General features: G+C 48.7%; 1 protein-coding gene across 10 annotated transcripts in view; it reads right to left on the bottom strand.

The window, feature by feature from the left end:
- Positions 1–18,121, bottom strand: part of ZNF385A (zinc finger protein 385A) — a 198,261-nt gene that overhangs the window by 97,905 nt on the left and 82,235 nt on the right. The window contains exon 1 of one of the 10 annotated variants that reach the window (XM_083599421.1): positions 9,665–9,811. The exons of the other annotated variants lie outside the window; for them this stretch is intronic. The gene's annotated coding sequence lies outside the window, so the exon portion shown is untranslated. Of the gene's footprint in view, positions 1–9,664; positions 9,812–18,121 lie in introns of those variants that run through there. 10 annotated transcript variants of the gene reach the window in all.

The following is an 18,121-nucleotide window of genomic DNA, read 5'->3' as shown; positions in this document are numbered from 1 at the left end:
CCCATGGCAGAAGCCCTCCTAAGCTTATGGGGTTCCCACAAGGCTAAAACATGGCCTTAGCCCTCCAGAAGGGAAACTTGCCCGGCTGAATCCTGCCCTGATATCCCTTTTGTTCCTCCAGCCCGGCCACACGCAGAAGTGCAGAGTCAAAATCAAGCTGCTGCTTTAAAGGCTGCCTGTGTCCTTGCTGTGCCCGGCCTGTCCCTGTCACAGTTGCTTGGGAGGACTAGGATGGCGCGAGGGCTTAAAGGAGATTAGCGTCCACTTTTACCCGGCAGGCACAGTGGCAAGGTTCCAGAACAGGAGCTAGAGGATCCCTCCACAAGACCAGGGAGATAATAAGAGCCTTCTGGGTTTCAAATCATACACACAGAGAGAGAATGAAGCCAAATGCACTTACCTAATACATCCACAGTTATTACCTATAAACTAAGGGCTAATCCACATTTACCTTTTGCCTTGATCTTTCCAGACACTGGTCTGTCCTTAAAAGCTCCATATCTGCACATTTTCTTTTTATGCTCTGGAGCTTTCCCCGTGAAAACCCACTCTTTAGTGTTATTTATTTATTTATTGTTTGTTTGTTTGTTTGTTTGTTTTACATACTGCCCTTTGTTAAAAGGTCTCAGGGCAGTTTGACAATCCAAACTAAGGGATATGATTTCCAGGTAGACTTGAATTCTAGCACATCTCAGATTTAGAAATGAATGCCCTAATCTTCTGCATGTTTACTCGGGAATAAGTCCCACTTTGTTCCTCGGGCTTACACCCTATTTCCTGGTCAGTGGCGTAGCGTGGGGGGTGCAGGGGGGGCCGGGCGCACCGGGCGCAACATCTGGAGGTTAGGGTTAGGGGGCGCAAATCCACGGGTTAGGGGGCGCAAATTACTTGCCTTGCCCCGGGTGCTGACAACCCACGCTACGCCACTGTTCCTGGTTGTAGGCATTTGTGGAGAACTGCACAAAGGACTTTGGCAGGTTGTCCCACTCACCTGTCAAAATTGGGCTGCAGGGAAGGGGAGGATGAGGATCTGGCCAAGCCAAAAACAGCCCCCCACTCTTGCCCTAACAAGTTAGGAACTGCATCCGAAGCTTGTGGGGTTGAAGAAAACCCATCTGCTCCCTATAGATATATTCCCCCTCTTTCCTCACAGTAAAACAGCTCCTTTCTTACCCATTACGTGCAATGTTGCAATTTTGTGTTTTGCATTGGTTCTTTTGGTTCTTCAATGGCTACAACACAGAGCAAAACAGTCAACTGACCCTCTAAGCAAGTCCTAAATGTCAGGAGACCAACTATGGTGCTCAGGAATTAGATGTCTGCAATCCTCTGCAGCAATGCCAGAAAGGAACAGCTATGAAAATGAAGTCTGGAGGTGGGCGGGGGGGAACGGGGGACGAGACGGGACGACTTGCCCATCACCAGCGCCGCAAGTCACTTGACTGACAGCTTTTCAAAGATCTAAATAGAGAGAAGGGGGATTTCCCCGAATTCAGCAGTTGAGCAATTTGAGTTTCTACCCATCATGCTCACCAGCAACAGCAAAATTTATTTTGAGGGAGGAAAACCATCCGAAACCATCTGCCTGTGTTAATGCAAGCATGTTTTCCTCCCTAACGAGGCCACACAGAACATCAATAAAAGATGGCACTGCAATTTGTGTGGGTGGTGACAGAAGGGTGAGTGTGTGTGTGTGTGTGTGTGTGTGTGTGTGTGTGTTTGGGCTTGTGTATAGTAAGGAAGAGAAGGCCTGACGCTTTGCAATAATGATCTGGGGCTGGGAAAATGTCATGCACCTGGTGCTGCTGCTGTTGTTTTTGTGAAAAAGAAATATGATACTAGAAGTGGTCATGGGGACACACACACACACCCTCTCTCCCCACAAGCCTGAACAAGGCTGCCACCTAAGAAACTGATACAGTGGTACCTCAGGTTACATACACTTCAGGTTACATATGCTTCAGGTTACAGACTCCGCTAACCCAGAAATAGTGCTTCAGGTTAAGAACTTTGTTTCAGGATGAGAACAGAAATCGTGCTCCGGCGGCTCGGCAGCAGCAGGAGGCCCCATTAGCTAAAGTGGTGCTTCAGGTTAAGAACAGTTTCAGGTTAAGTACGGACCTCCGGAATGAATTAAGTACTTAACCCGAGGTACCACTGTACTGCTGGCTATTTGAGGGGACCAGAACTGAGCCAGAACATTTTGGGATGTGAAAAGGCCATGTGGCGCTCTCGCGCTCTCCCTCTCTCTCTCTCTCTCTCTCTCTCACACACACACACACACACAATTGTGCCCCTGCTTGCTCCACTCACCAAGCCACCAAGCCCCTTAGACCTTACCAACTCCCTCCCCTTGCATCTCACCAAAATACAAACCTCTCACCTTAGACCTCCCTCCCCACCACCAAACATACTTTCCCACCTTGCACTCATGATACTGCAAAGAGGAGGAAGCAAAGGATGCTAGAATTAGCCATGGGATGGGAAGCTCCCATTGGTGTCAATGGGAGCTCCCCCCATCCCACCTACCCAGGCTGTTTTCAGCACCAAGGAATGAAGGGAGGGGGCAGTGAGGAAGAGATTTGCACCAAGATTGTGCTTCCTTCTTGCTGCGCTACCATTAAAACTTGAGAGGTGCTGGCTGCGTCTAATTTGGGGGGTTTAGAAAAACAACTACCAAGATGTGGTTACTAGCCATACAATTACTTTTAACATTTGGTTTGAGCCTAAGCTTCACTAAAATCAATGTTAGTCATCAGTGGGGTTTGCACAGAATCCCCCCATCTACCACTCTTCCAAACTCGTAGGAAGGCTAGTTTGGCTGAGGGCATTCCCTAGCCGCCACTGCCACCTGTTAACACCCACAATATAATAATAATAATAATTTATTATTTGTACCCCGCCCATCTGGCTGGGTTTCCCCAGCCACTCTGGGCGGCTTCCATAGAAAACCAAAAATACACTAAAATATCACAGATTAAAAACTTCCCTGAACAGGGCTGCCTTAAGATGTCTTCTGAATGTCAGGTAGTTATTTATCGCTTTGACATCCGATGGGAGGGCGTTCCACAGGACAGGCGCCACTACCGAGAAGGCCCTCTGCCTGGTTCCCTGTAGCTTTGCTTCTCGCAATGAGGGAACCGCCAGAAGGCCCTCGGCGCTGGACCTCAGCATCCGGGCAGAACGATGGGGGTGGAGACGCTCCTTCAGGTATACTGGGCCGAGGCCGTTTAGGGCTTTAAAGGTCACAACAGTTGCCACCCATACAAATTGCAGTGCCATGTTTTACTTGATGTGATGTTTGGCCTTGTTATTTGGACTGCCATGGTTCCTTGCACAGTGACAGAGCAGGAAGTGACAAAGCGCCCAGAATGAGTAACAGATATTCCTCAACACTGCTCCAGGAACCTATTTCTGGATTTAGAAAGCTCATTCAAGATAACCCACAGGAGTATTTACCTACCTTATAATTAAGCTTATTTAACAGATGCATAACTAGGGCTGGGCAATATCTGGTTTTCAACATCACGGTATATCACCAGCAAAACATTGTGATATACCGATATATCACGATGTCTGAAATAAGGATGGAACTATATACAGGCAAATGCTAACCCACCTTTTAAGAAACATCATTCATAAAGCAGTTTACAAAACACACCATCAGCACATAAACAATAAAATATTATTTGAAACTTCTTTTTCGCAATAATACTAAAAGCCAGCGCAACAAATAGTCCAGCATTATTTAAACATATAACACCCACACTATTTCTCTAGCTGTTTGCAATTAGCCACTGAAGGTCATCACAAAAAGGTCCTCCAAGGCCTATGGATAAACAGAGTGAGGGATGGGACTTGATCACACTATGATGGAGCTTCATTTCACAACTGTGGGGCCACCATTGAGAGGGCCCTGTTCTGTATGCCCACCACAGGGATTGTCTCTGTAGGTTGGCACCTAAGCAGGGCCTCTGAAGTACACCTTAATGCATGGGCAACTTGATCTTTTAGGTAAACCCAGACTATTTAGGGCTTTAAAGGTCAATATCAGCACCGTGAATCAGGCCTGGACACACAGTGAAACCGGTACAATATAGGTACAGAACAGCTATTAAGACAGCAGAAATGTTACATGTTCTAGACTGAGCCAGTTCTATGCCTTAATGCCCCCATACAAGTCCTCGTCTTCTCGCCTTCTTCTCTGAAACCCACACAAAGCAGAACATGTGTCAGCATGCAATTGAGGCCTGAATATTTAAAGTGCGTGCCCAAGACATTTCGCTCTCTAAAGTGGAGTCGAAAAGAAGCATCTTCCCCACCCTTAGGCTAGGACCAGCACTTATAGGGATTCTTGCTGCAGTATTAAGACAGCGCATTCTGGTCTTCATCTAACCTTTCCCCTGGTGCAGCCTGAAGTGCTCTGCTGCATGGCCTTAGAAGCTTAAAAAGTAACATACTCATCAAGTGAAACGTGCGAGTCCTGAGCTCTGGACCACATAATGTGATAAACCAGAAACTGCATCTTAGCTTGTGAAGAGTAGCTTTTGTTCACCATCGAACAACAGCATCTGTCACATCTGGGATTAGGGGCAAGATCAAAGGGTGTAGTTTTTTAATTAAGTTTGACATTCAGCTCCTCTATTTTTAGCAATTAAGTTACAAAATTTATACCCTCTTTCCCTTCTCTCCCTCCCAACCATTGTGCTGTGATGTAAGGCGCAAAACTAGCCACAGAAATCTGCTACATTTTTCCATTGCGGGAGGGGAATTGATGTCTTAAAATGCCATTGTTTTGTAAAATTAATTAGCAACATAACAAACGTTACATGCCAAAATTGGTATGTTACCAGTTTCCTTCACCCCCCACCCTCTGTCCAGAAGTGGGGAGTCTTTAGCACATGGACCAAGTTTAGTCCAACAGTTCATTTGCCCTAAACCATGCCTACCAGCTCCACACCTGATGTAATATGTGACGTCAGATGTAGGGAAGGTAGAGACCTTGCAGGATTGGCTTATTTGCTGATCCCTGCAGAAAGCAGGGCTGAACTTCCCACTGGGCCATAAAGGTTCCCTACCCCTGCTCTAAGGGACGCAGGTGGTGCTGTGGGTTAAACCACAGAGCCTAGGACTTGCGATCAGAAGGTCGGCGGTTCGAATCCCTGCGACAGGGTGAGCCCCTGTTGCTCGGTCCCTGCTCCTGCCAACCTAGCAGTTCAAAAGCACCTCAAAGTGCAAGTAGATAAATAGGTACTGCTCCGGCGGGAAGGTAAACAGTGTTTCCGTGCACTGCTCTGGTTCACCAGTAGCGGCTTAGTCATGCTGGCCACATGACCCGGAAGCTCTACGCCGGCTCCCTCGGCCAATAAAGCGCCGCAACCCCAGAGTCGGTCACAACTGGACCTAATGGTCAGGGGTCCCTTTACCTTTACCCCTGCTCTAGTCATTGGAAGAATGTCCATGAGGCCCTTGAATTTTGCAGGTCTGAAAGGGAGGCTGTCCTCAGATCCTCCCTTCCAAGCAGCATGAAAAGACCCCTGCTGTTGCCCCTCTCATGACAGAGAGGGCAAAAAGGGAAAACTGGATCTGCTAGATCCAAAGCCCTCACATTCCCTTACAAGCCCACAGAACGGGAAGGGTGGGGGAGAGAGCAGTACACACTCAGAGGGATTCACTCTCTCTTCCCCAGTCTATTTCTCTCCAGCATTCCCAAGATACTGCATGCTGCTGAGCTGTCATATCTTAAAATATTTACAAGTATTTCATTAAAAATGATTTTCATGTAATACTATGAGTAGAACTTTTAAAACCACAATAGCTGTGCTTTATTGAATTCCTTCCCGAATCAAATATTTCCAGTTCAAATACTTTAGATTATGAGAGAAGGGAGGGGGAATATTTTGAGACATTTATGCAGCAGGTAATATTAACAGGGGTACTTTTTATTAGATTAAGAATTTATAAGCTGCTTCGCAACCAAGTTTTCCAATGCAGTGTTCAGTAAAGGTATCAGAAAACCTAATGTATACTAGAAATACATGCACAGCAATTTAAAAGCAAATCTCAGAATCACCAGATTCAGTATGCATTATAAAATGGCTTCAACAAGCTTTAGGGAAGGCCCTCTTTAAAAGGTAAGTTATCAGTAGTCTCTGATATGCATTAATCTAATTTCAATCGGAAACAGATTCCAGAGGCTTGGAACTGCAATTCTAAATGCCTGGTTTTTAGCTGATGTCAGGTGTGCTGTCCTCTTAACAATGCTCCACCAGAGTAACACAGTTCCAGCCAGGTGTGTATGGGACAAGGTGACCCCTCAGGTAACATGGGCACTAGTTGCATACGGCTTCAGTGTTAGAAGCAACTGAGACTGGTACCCTATTGGCCGCCAGTGCAGTTCCCTTAGCGGTGGTGTTGAGAGGATGCCCCAGGCAACAGCCTAGATGCCATGTTTTGCACTAGCTGCAGCTTACAGACCATGGCCAAGGGAAGCCCCACATAGGGTGTGTCACAGTAATCCAGTCTTGCAGTTATCAGTGCCTAGACCACAGCTCCAACACTTTGGCCACCTCATGAGAAGAGAAGACTCCCTGGAAAAGACCCTGATGTTGGGAAAGATCACAAGGAGAAGGGGACGGCAGAGGACGAGATGGTTGGAAAGTGTTCCCGAAGCTATGAACATGAGTTTGACCAAGCTGCGGGAGACAGTGGAAGACAGGAGTGCCTGGCGTGCTCTGGTCCGTGGGGTCACGAAGAGTCGGACATGACTAAACGACCAAACAACAAAGACCACAGTGGTCTAGCTCCCATGCTCCAAGAATGGTCATAGCTGCCTTTCCATCAAAAGCTGATAAGAGGCCCTCCTAACTACTGATATTCCAGTGGCATAGATGCATTGAAGAGCACTCCCAGACTGTGCACCTACAACCCCATTCAGAGCAGGAACTTGGCCTATTTATCAGACACAGGGACCACTCACTCTCAGATCCTCCATCTTGCAAGGATTCAAATTCGGTTCACTGGCCCTCGTCCAGCCCATCACTGCTTGCAGACACCTGCATGGTCACTCCTGATTCAGATGTTAAAGACAACTGGAGCTCTGTGTCATCAGCATACCGATGACTGCCCCCTGTGGTTTTATGTAGGTATTAAATAACACAGAGCACAGAATAGTGCCCTGCATAGCACCGTAGCACAAGGGGGCCATGGATTACTCCCCCAATGCTGCTCTCTGTATTCGACTCTGCAGAGTGGAACAGAACCACCTTAAACAGTGACCCTGTTCCCACGGAGGCAATCCAGAGAGACAGACTACTAGCCAGGTATCACTCCCATTGCCCCTCACTCAATAAATACTTTTAGTTAGGGCAACCAAGACAATTTGGCCCCCAAACTAGGTCTGAACCTAGAATGGAATGGGCCTAGATGATCAGTTCAATCCAAGAACAACCGCATCTACTGCCAAAACCCTTTCAACCGCCTTCCCAATAAACGGTGAATTTATTCTCCTTAGCTTTGTTTACTAAAGGTAAGTCCAGTAAACATGCCAAATTAGGTCCCAATTAATTTAGGGAACGCAACTCAAAATTAAAGGCAAGCGCACACATCTTTTCTTACAGACCCTACAACTCGCCCGTCAGTCAGGGCCTATTTTTCTTTAAGGAGGAAAACGTATGCAAAACTCTTTTCCCCAACCAAGAGGAGACAGCATTAACAGGAGCAGCAAGAGAGTCACCAGGGGTATATGCACCACTCTGGCCTTTGCAGTTCCAGCACGCAGAGCAAATACCCCACCTGCCCAACAAACCAGCCGGCCCAGGCTTTAGCGTGAAGTGGATAGAGCTGGCTTAGCCAATCATCATGTCTATCCCCCTGGGTCTGTTCCTGCCTCTCCAAAGGAGCACAGAACAAGCAGGAGGCATCAGGGAAAAGCCTCTTTTCGACACTCTTCGACTTCTTAGCAATTACTAGTAGGCAGTCATGCTGTTTCGTTTCCCCCAAGCACACGCAGGAGATTCCACAACTGGATTGCCGGACATTTTTATCTCTAGTTTTTAAAGAAGCTGAGGTGAGGGCCTTCTGAATCGGACAAGAGCAGTAGCACTGGGGAGGTGGGGGAGGCACTTAACCCTTCCCCTCCCATCTTCGTTTTCCCTATCGAAAACACCCTTCCAAAAGGTATTGTTGGCCCGTCAGAGGGGAGCGGGACACAGGTGAAGCCTTGATGCCCTTGCTCCTCACCCCCATTGCCGTTTCAATGTCAAGGGCCACCAAAGAACTACCAAGTCACTGCAGAGGTGCCAAAGGTGAGCTGCTGTCCCCAGCTCAAGACCGGCTGCAAGCTACTTTTGTGATCCAAGTCCCTCTGCTCATAAGCAGGTAGTGGAAGCATTTCACAAGCTCGGGGGCAGTGGGAGGAGATGCAACAGAGCAAAATCATTGAGGCCTCTGAGCTGCAGCGGCAACAAATCCCAGAAGGGCACGAAACTAAGTGGACCAGACAGGCGCGACAGCACCACCGATTCTCCCAGCTAATGTCTCCCTTGGGATTTCTTTTGGAGAGGGGAAGGTGGGGGGGGTGCAGCATGCCATTTACCTGACCAAAGGCCCACCCCCACCCCCACCCCATGGCCTCCCTATCCCCCAGTCGCTCACTCGCACATGCAGGAAAGCGCAGGGCGATTACGTAAAAAGGACAAAGCTGGAAATAGCCCAGATGCAGTGATTCCCAGTTCCCCGTTCCTTTCCTCCCCCCATCAAGAACCCAAGCCACCCTTCCCCCACCACCATGGAGCTGCCCTCCCTCCCCACCCCAACCGCTCGTAAGGGGCTCTGGAAAGCACAGCCAATTAAAGACGCTCAAAAGTGGGGCAAGCATGCAGCAGAGGGAGGAGGGGGGTGCTGGAAAAACTGCAGATGGGGGGGGTCTTGTGAGAGAGGGGATAGCGATACGACCATCCCTACCACCCTAGAATCAATTTGCCGCCTCCCAGGTTCCAAAAGGGACTGCAGGTGACAAGCCAGTGGAAAGGAGGGAGGCGCAGAATGACATACACATACATCCCACATAACAATAATTGTGATACACAATTCTCTCTGCAGATTGGATTTGATATCCTGCTTTATCACTACCCTAAGGAGTCTCAAAGCGGCTAACATTCTCCTTTCCCTTCCTCCCCCACAACAAAACACTCTGTGAGGTGAGTGGGGCTGAGAGACTTCAGAGAAGTGTGACTAGCCCAAGGTCACCCAGCAGCTGCATGTGGAGGAGCGGGGAAGCGAACCCGGTTCACCAGATTACGAGTCCACCGCTCTTAACCACTACACCATGCTGGCTCTCCAAATATTATCCAATGAAGCGAAACAGACAGCACAAGTGGCAGCTGGGAGGCAGGACTCCTGGGTTCTTTCACCAATGCAAGGCTGTGTTGAGCGGGTCTTAGTATATAGGGCACATTGCTGTCTGGCCTCATATCAGAGTCCCAACTTTTTGGGAGCCCGACACCTCAAGACGGTCATGTTTGAGGGGCAGAAGACCAGACCCTACTTAGGGTGCTTAGATCAAAAGAAAGAAAATTCTAGGGATTTGAATGCCAGGACTAAGAAACACACCCCTACAAGCCATGGACCTGAGATGAGTTAGAGTAATGGGTGGTTCTTTTACCTTAAACAGTGGCCCCATAGGAAGATTTCTTGCAAGAGAAGAGGAAATAGCTCCTAACAACTAGTCCAAACACTGGACATTTGTCCCTGGGTGTCATTGGCTTGAAAGAGGAACCATCACTATTGCCTCCAAGTTGGTGTTTTGCATCATAAGGGAATGTGATACAGTTACTAGGCAACTAAGGATATGATCCTCAACTACTGTTAGGTCATTTGTCAGGATCAAAGAGGCAGCAAGCCTAGGGGACCAAAGCACTGTGTTCCCAGAGGCTAAGACCTATCCTTCTGCTGTCCATCTCAGCCTTCTCTTGCCCATCTCTGAACAGTTCCCGCAGAATCTCTGCAGACCTCTCTGGCAGAGTTACGTCTCCTCGCCGCCAAAATGGGGGAAGGGACAAAGATAAACAAGGGCATCTCTGTCAAAGTCAGATAGAGAGTCTAGTGGGCCAATTCCTCCCAACCGTTGTTTAGCAAACTACTGTCTTGGCAGAAGATTTAGGGCTGCTGATGGCATAACCCATGTGTTTCACTTTACAGAGAGCAGTCCTCTGTTTGAAGTGCTGTTGGTCCTAGCCTAGTTTAAAGAGCAGGAACCATAAGAAGAGGAGGAGGAGGAGAGGGTCTTGAATTTAACTATCCAACAGTTAGCAGTACCTGGGTGGCAGGCTGTGGACGCACACAGGTCATCAAATCCCCATCTTCTGCCCTGCCCTGCACCATGATGAGTTGTGTTGGACACATCAATTAGCACATGCAATTTCTGTGCAAATCTGGGTTCTTTGCGTGTGCGTGAGAGAGATGTACAGTATTTCCTCTTTTTTAGTGATGTGTATGTGGCCACATGGGAACCAGACCAGATGTCCATGTTAGTAGTAGTACTCATTGAGTAATGGGATAGCTCCTACAGTACCACTGCCCATCTTTGTCCATGGAGTTTTGCCAACAAACCTTGCCAACAAAGGTCCATATAGTTAAAGCCATGGTTTTCCCAGTAGTGATGTATGGAAGTGAGAGCTGGACCATAAAGAAGGCTGATCGCCGAAGAATTGATGCTTTTGAATTATGGTGCTGGAGGAGACTCTTGAGAGTCCCATGGACTGCAAGAAGATCAAACCTATCCATTCTGAAGGAAATCAGTCCTGAGTGCTCACTGGAAGGACAGATCCTGAAGCTGAGGCTCGAATACTTTGGCCACCTCATGAGAAGAGAAGACTCCCTGGAAAAGACCCTGATGTTGGGAAAGATGGAGGGCACAAGGAGAAGGGGACGACAGAGGATGAGATGGTTGGACAGTGTTCTCGAAGCTATCAGAATGAGTTTGACCAAACTGTGGGAGGCAGTGGAGGACAGGAGCGCCTGGCGTGCTCTGGTCCATGGGGTCACGAAGAGTCGGACACGACTAAACAACTAAACAACAACACCACTGCCCACCCAGGACAAGGAAGTGGAATGCTTAGCCCTGACCCATCACCCCTGACTCTTGGCCATGCTGAGTGGGGCTAATAGGAGTGAGAGTCTCACAACATCTGGGGGGGGCACAGTCTTCCCCCTCCATCCTTGTTTCAGACCATCTGGTGCTGAGCACCCCAACACCACCCAAGCAGGCCTGGTCTGCCCATTCGGAGCAGGACGGATTGGGGCACTTCAAACTGCAAGCAAATGTTTGCTCTTGTAATTACTCATCTAAAGACATCCCTACAAGTAAAAACAAAACCCAGAAAGGTATTGCGCCAGGGAGAAAAAGCCTAGCACAGTCCTATCCGATTTGTGCATGTGTGCGTGCATGCGATTTATGGAAGGGAGCATTTTTTTAATAAAAACAAAAACAATGACATCACACCCACACAGCCCTTCAGTCTGAAGTAGTTCAGTCTGTTCAACCCCCCTTGGGGCTCCACTGGCTCATTTACACTGCATTCTGCTGACTCCCGTGTAGGCCAGGGCCTCTCCTAGAGAGAAGCTTCCCAGTTCCCTGCCCACCAGCCCACCGGTCTCCCAGCATGCCTGCGGGGCTTCTCCCATCCCCTTCTGTTACCGGGAGTTGGCTCCCCTCATCTGCCACCTCTGAGAACTGTTTCCCTCCCTAGGCAGGTCTCAGCATGAAAAAGATACAGCTGAAATGAAATCCAAGTGTAATTGAGTTTGTCCCTGGGCTTGGGGGTGGGGGAAGCAGCAGGGAGTGCTCAGCTAGTCCTGGTTTTGTGAGGCTTGGCAAAAAACAACAACCAGGGGCAGGGGTGAGGCCTAAAGTCCACATACCCCACACTGATGCACACACACACACACACACGTTCCCACACCTATGTGTGTGTTCCCGAACAGGGAATACTGAAGCACCCAAACATTCTTAACCTGTGAGTGCATGCACTTCTCAGTCCACATGGTACATGCTTGCCATACAGCAGCGTTAACCATTGCGTTCTCTCACACACTCACATGCCTGACACACACATGCACTTACATGTATCACAGGCAAACGCGTCACAAATATGCTTTTGCCACAAAACCTCAGCAGTCCGCTCTTTCTCCCCCACCCAGCTCGCTCTGTTTCTCCAACAAAAATCCACAATTCACAGACTTACAGGCATCGCTCCCCTGTATGCACATGCAGGCAGAACTACGTGTCTTTCTATACACACACTCGCAAGAAGCACATCATCTCTGCACCTAAACCCCTCCTGCAACACTGGAGACAGAAGTGCCAGCATTGAATCATCAGTGGCGGTGGGGGGGGGGCGTGTCCCAGCCCTGGCTCTCTGGCTCCTGTCCACTCTGCAAAACAGAACCACCAACAGCCACAGATCCCATCTCTTTCCTTCATCCACCCACCCCGCTTCAGCCCAATTCTGCTGCCCAGGATCAGGACCAGATGCAAACCTCAAAGGAGCTCTGTTCCTTGCCGCCATTGGCCAGGTCATAGTACGGTCAAGAGGGAGGAGGGAAGCAGGTGAGACAAAAGCCCTTTGTTTGGGGGAAGGCAGGTGCTGGGAGTGGTATGGCCCATGCCACTCCTCTTTGAGTGAGGGACGGCAGGGAAGCCGACTGTACAAGGTTTCTTTGCAAACCCCCCCACACATACACACTCACCGGTTCCAAGAGACACTCAGAATGGGAGAAGATTTTGTTCCCTGGAAGCTGCAGGTGCACACAGAGACTTAAGCACCAGAAGCCTTGAAGCATGGGGGAATTCAGCGCCAAACTGTGTGTATGATGGGGTGTGTGGAGGGGGCTGGAGAGCAAAATGTGAGATAAGCCAACTAACCAATTAGGACCCAGGAGTCCCAAAGCAGCCCTCTGCCTTGCAATGCACTAAGTCCTCTCTCCAGAAATGAAGGAGTTTGAGCTTCGGTGCCACAATCCCAGAGGTGATGATCTGCAGTAGTTTTGTGTAGAGGAGGTAGCAGGAGGCAGCAGCAGACAGAGCAAGTAGCAAAGGCTGCCCATTGCCTACTTGCTCTCTCTCTCTCTGGCCAGCAGGGGAAACAGCTAGGACCAAAGAGATGCTCAAATTACTAAACTGCAACTAAAACAAAGATGTGAAGGTCATAGCGAATGAGGCACCAAGCCAGGCTTCTACAGAGTCCTGGCTGCAACCACAAGGGTGGCAAAAGCTGTGGCAGGGACCCACCCACCCCCAGCAAAACGAAAGGCTCCGGCATGGACGTTAGTGACAAGTTGGAGAAAAATGCTCCTGGCTAAGCTGGAGGGGACGCGGGTGGCGCTGTGGGTTAAACCACAGAGCCTAGGACTTGCCGATCAGAAGGTCGGCGGTTTGAATCCCCATGACGGGGTGAGCTCCTGTTGCTCGGTCCCTGCTCCTGCCAACCTAGCAGTTCGAAAGCACGTCAAGTGCAAGTAGATAAATAGGTACCGCTCTGGCGGGAAGGTAAACGGCATTTCCGTGCGCTGCTCTGGTTTGCCAGAAGCGGCTTAGTCATGCTGGCCACATGACCTGGAAGCTGTACACCGGCTCCCTCGGCCAATAAAGTGAGATGAGCGCCGCAACCCCAGAGTCAGTCACGACTGGACCTAATGGTCAGGGGTCCCTTTACCTTTACCTTTAAGCTGGAGGCTGAGGTCACATGCACACCGTGTATTTAAAGCACTTTTACACCACTCTGACAATTTTGGCTCCCTCAAAGAATTCTGGGAGCTGTAGTTTGTTAAGTGTCTCCTATCAACTCTCAGCATCCTTAAGAAACTACAGCTCCCAATATTCTTGGGGGGGGGGAGGTAGGAAGGTGGAGTAGGAGCGCTTTATATGTCCTAGAAGGGGTGGAAGCGGGAAAGCCATTTTCTCCACCCCCCTTGTCCCCATGTGCCACCAACAAAGAACAGGTGCACGGCAAGAGCTGCTTACAGAGCAACCCCTCCAGATGGCTCACAGAAGCAAGTCAAGCCACATCTGATGGGTTATGTTGGAGGGGGGAAGCAATCAAAGAAAACATGGAGGAGGTACAGAGAAACCCTGATCTGGCTGCGAAACGTCTTCTGCTGCAACATTCAAAGACCGGGGTGAGGAATTAAGTCCTTCCCTACACTAGGTAAAGGTAAAGGGACCCCTGACCATTAGGTCCAGTCGTGACCGACTCTGGGGTTGCGGCGTTCATCTCGCTTTATTGGCTGAGGGAGCCGGCATACAGCTTCCAGGTCATGTGGCCAGCATGACTAAGCTGCTTCTGATGAACCAGAGCAGTGCATGGGAACACCGTTTACCTTCCCGCCAGAGTGGTACCTATTTATCTACTTGCACTTTGATGTGCTTTCAAACTGCTAGGTTGGCAGAAGCTGGGACCGAGCAACAGGAGCTCACCTCGTCGTGGGGATTCGAACCACCAACCTTCTGATCAGCAAGTCCTAGGCTCTGTGGTTTAACCCACAGCGCCACCCGCGTCCCTACACTACAGAATCACCAAAGACGTCGGACCGATTCATGTGATCTTGTTGAGGAAGGGGGAGTGGCAAAGACACTACAAGTTGAATTTCTGATGGAATGCGAGTTCAAGCTACACAGGCTCTAGAAAAAATCCAAAATTCCACTCAGAGGAAAAAGTTGTTGCTTTGCATGCAGTAAAAAAGGTTACATGAGCAACAGAATCCTACGCAAGTTTAGTTAGAATTCTGTTCTATCGCATTCAAAAGGTGGGAAATGATTTAGTCCCAGCTGAGTCACCATGGTGTGGTAGTTTAAAGCGTCAGGCTAGGACCCAAGAGACAAGGATTCAAATCCTCACTGGGTTACCTTGGGCCATTAACTCTCTCCCTCTCAACCTAACCTGCCTCAAAGGGTTCTTGCGACGACAAAATTGAAAGCAAGACACCCTGCGCACCACTTTGATTTCTTTGCAGGAAAGGTAACCATCAATAAAGAGGCTCCAGTCTCAACATGACCCTGATTGGCACTTTCAATATTAATTAGACGAAGAACTACCCACTTGAAATGGCGAGTCCCAAGAACAAATGGCTTGCATCGCAAAGACTCAGGGACAGATCACCACCCTGATCTGTGTCCCCAGTGTCTCATGGGCCAATTTTAATTCAGCTTTCAATTCACACTGTGTCTTGCTCCACCCAAGTCTTTCTGATCACCGAAGCAGTGAACACACTAGCCTTTTTGCAGCACAAGAATGTCGTTTTTTCTTAATCCAGAATTATTTATGCTTATCCCCCAACATGCTTCTTTCAGTCTAGATTTTACATATAGATACTGTCAGAGCTGCCCAAGGTCCCAGCTCACAAAGGACCAACGCTGCTTCGTTGTTAAGTACAAAAGTCTTTATTGAAGTTCAGTTTCACTTCCAGAGCCGCAGCGCGCAGCTCTACGTCTCAACTGTCAGACCGCTGATGATCCCTCTGAATCTCCTCCCCCCGTACACCAGTTTAAGACCTTCGCCTTGCTCCACCTTTTCCGCTGCTCTTTCCTCCTCTGGGTCCGCCTGCCCGCCGGGGTCTTGCTCTTTCTAGCCTCTTCTGACGCTGATTCCCCTGAGCCTTCTCCCTCCCTCCGGCGGGCTTTAGGAGCTGGTTCCCCATCCGGGTCTCCTGCTGTCCCGCGCGACTGCACATTTGAACTTGGCGCGCGCGCCCAGCCAGCAGCTTTCCTCCTGACCGTTTCACTGCTGCTGTCACTGCTTCCCCCTTCGGGGGGGGGCTAGCTGCAACTGACCTCCCCTCCATTCCCCCACTCTCCGATGGAGGCGTGGTCAGCCCTGACTCACCTCCTCTTCCCGCTGGAGGGGACGCTGGCCCTGACACATGTGACTCTTCCCCCCCACTACGCTCTGGTGGGGAAACTGGTCCCGATCCTCCACTGCTGCTTTGGGGTTCCCCTCTGGCTCCTTGTTTCTGGTGCGTCCCCGCTGGGACCCCCCTTGCCCTGACCATCGGCACCCCCTTCTGGGAATCTTCTGATTCGCTGGAGAAGCTCATGGAATCTCTCGGGCCACTGTCATACTCCCCTACGCTTCCCTCGGATTCTTCCCCTTCGCTCTCCAATTCCTCTCTCCCCAGTGCTCCTGCTCCTGATTCCCTGACAGATACATAGATCCTGCTGTCCACAAGGATATGACTACTTGATTCACATTTGAATATTCTCCTCTTCATAGGTTACCCAGTATTTTCCTGCCTGCTCATGCCTATAAAGGGGGAAGTGGCAATTGCAACCTTAGCACACGCCCGCCCACAACACCATTGGGCAAGGGAGGATACCCTCCATTGCTAGGACCGCCTACATTGGCTTTGATCCAATTTCAAATGGGCACACTGCAGGGTAATTCAGATTAATCTCTAGAAGTGCGTTTCAGAGGCATTGTTTGTTTGGATTAAGCAAAAAAATCCCACCAACTCCTCAGTCTCCATTAATTCTAGAATAAAATGTGTGCATGCAGCCGAAGCTTGCTTGGGTCTCCTCCAAGGCTTCCCAAAGTTTATCATATATTGCTCATAAGATATTTATTAGAATTTTACAAAAACGAAAGTTCACAGAGTAAAAGAAAAACCAAGAAAAATAAAAAAATTCAAAAATACATAAAGAAGAAAAAAGAGAAAAATACAAAAAATAAATCCATTTTTTGATATTTTTAAGCTCATTTGCTTGTTTCCTTGACCTCCTCACACCTCCCCTTTTTGCATTCCCATTTACATAATCAATTCAGCAAATCCTTACCCTCTTTCCTTTATCTTGACTCTATATCTTAACATATTATGACTCTATCTTTTCATCCATTTAACAATTCATTTTTGCATAGTCTTATTAACTTTTGTTGCTGAATACCACTTATTGCCAATCCAAACATAATTTTAACATTCATTAATTTTACAATATTTCTGAAGGTAGTCTTTAAATTTCTTCCAGTCGTCCTCCACCACCTCTTCTCCCAAGTCTCGGATTCTGCCAGTCATTTCCGCCAATTCCATATAGTCCATCATTCTCATCTGCAAAGTTTATCATATATTGCTTGCACACTCACACACACATCTTCACAGCCTCAGCAGCTAGAAACATAAGTCTACCCACAGTAAATGAGATTGTTAGGCTATAACATGAACTTCTCTGGGCAGCTTAATTAAGAAGTATAAAATACATACACAGCAGCATATGCAAAAATACAGTTCCTATGCTTACCCAGTGCAATCATTTAATATAAGCAACCTTGTGATTATGCGCAGCTCGCAGACATTTTGGTGCCCAAGATAAAAAATGCAAATAGCAGCATCTCTCCTCCACTAATTAACACGAGGCACAATCAAACAATCCACTACAAAATTCTTTTGCCTGGGACTCTTTCTACACTTTCCAGCCTGGGAGGAAAGCCAGACCAGACCACTGCTATTCACCCTCAATAAGATTTGGGCAGAAAAATTACTCAGTGTATTGTGCCTCTTGGGTCAGATCTGCCTCCTTCTTGGCTGTTTCTAAAAGGCACCCAAAGTCTGTCGCCCAAGATGGTTGCCTCATCTTGCCTCGGGACAGGGCCACCCCACAGCGCATGCGTGCACACACACACCAAGTCAGGCTTTTGTTCCATCTAGCTTAATACTGTCTACAAAAAGACTCTGCAAGGTTTCAGACAGGAGTTTCCCTACCTGGAGATGCTGAGAATTGAACCTGGGACTTTCTGTATGCAAAGCATCTGCCCACTGAGCCACAGCCCTTCCACACATATACCTCCTCTTAGCTCAACGCCACTTTTAAATGATGCTCCAGGACATAGTTCATTGTAGCCTCCACACAGGACCAGCAGTGTCTCATGGGCCAAGTCAGCCTTTCCTGAAGAAGGAGAAGGCGGAATGACTCCACCTGCAGCTCATCACCTTTCACAGAGGAGAAGGCCCTGATGAGAACCAGCTTGCTCTGGCCTTCTCAAAGAGAGCTCTCAGCAGTAGTCAGATGCTGGAAACAATGCCTGTAGTTTCTAGCCCTACCTTGCTGCCTCCTGCTCACCATCTGGGTTCCCTG

This window comes from Podarcis filfolensis (assembly GCF_964270895.1).
Source record: "Podarcis filfolensis genome assembly, chromosome: 2".
Classification (NCBI taxonomy): Eukaryota; Metazoa; Chordata; class Lepidosauria; order Squamata; family Lacertidae; genus Podarcis; species Podarcis filfolensis.
Note: the sequence above shows the minus strand (reverse complement) of the source record. Positions and strands in the feature narration are given on the sequence as shown.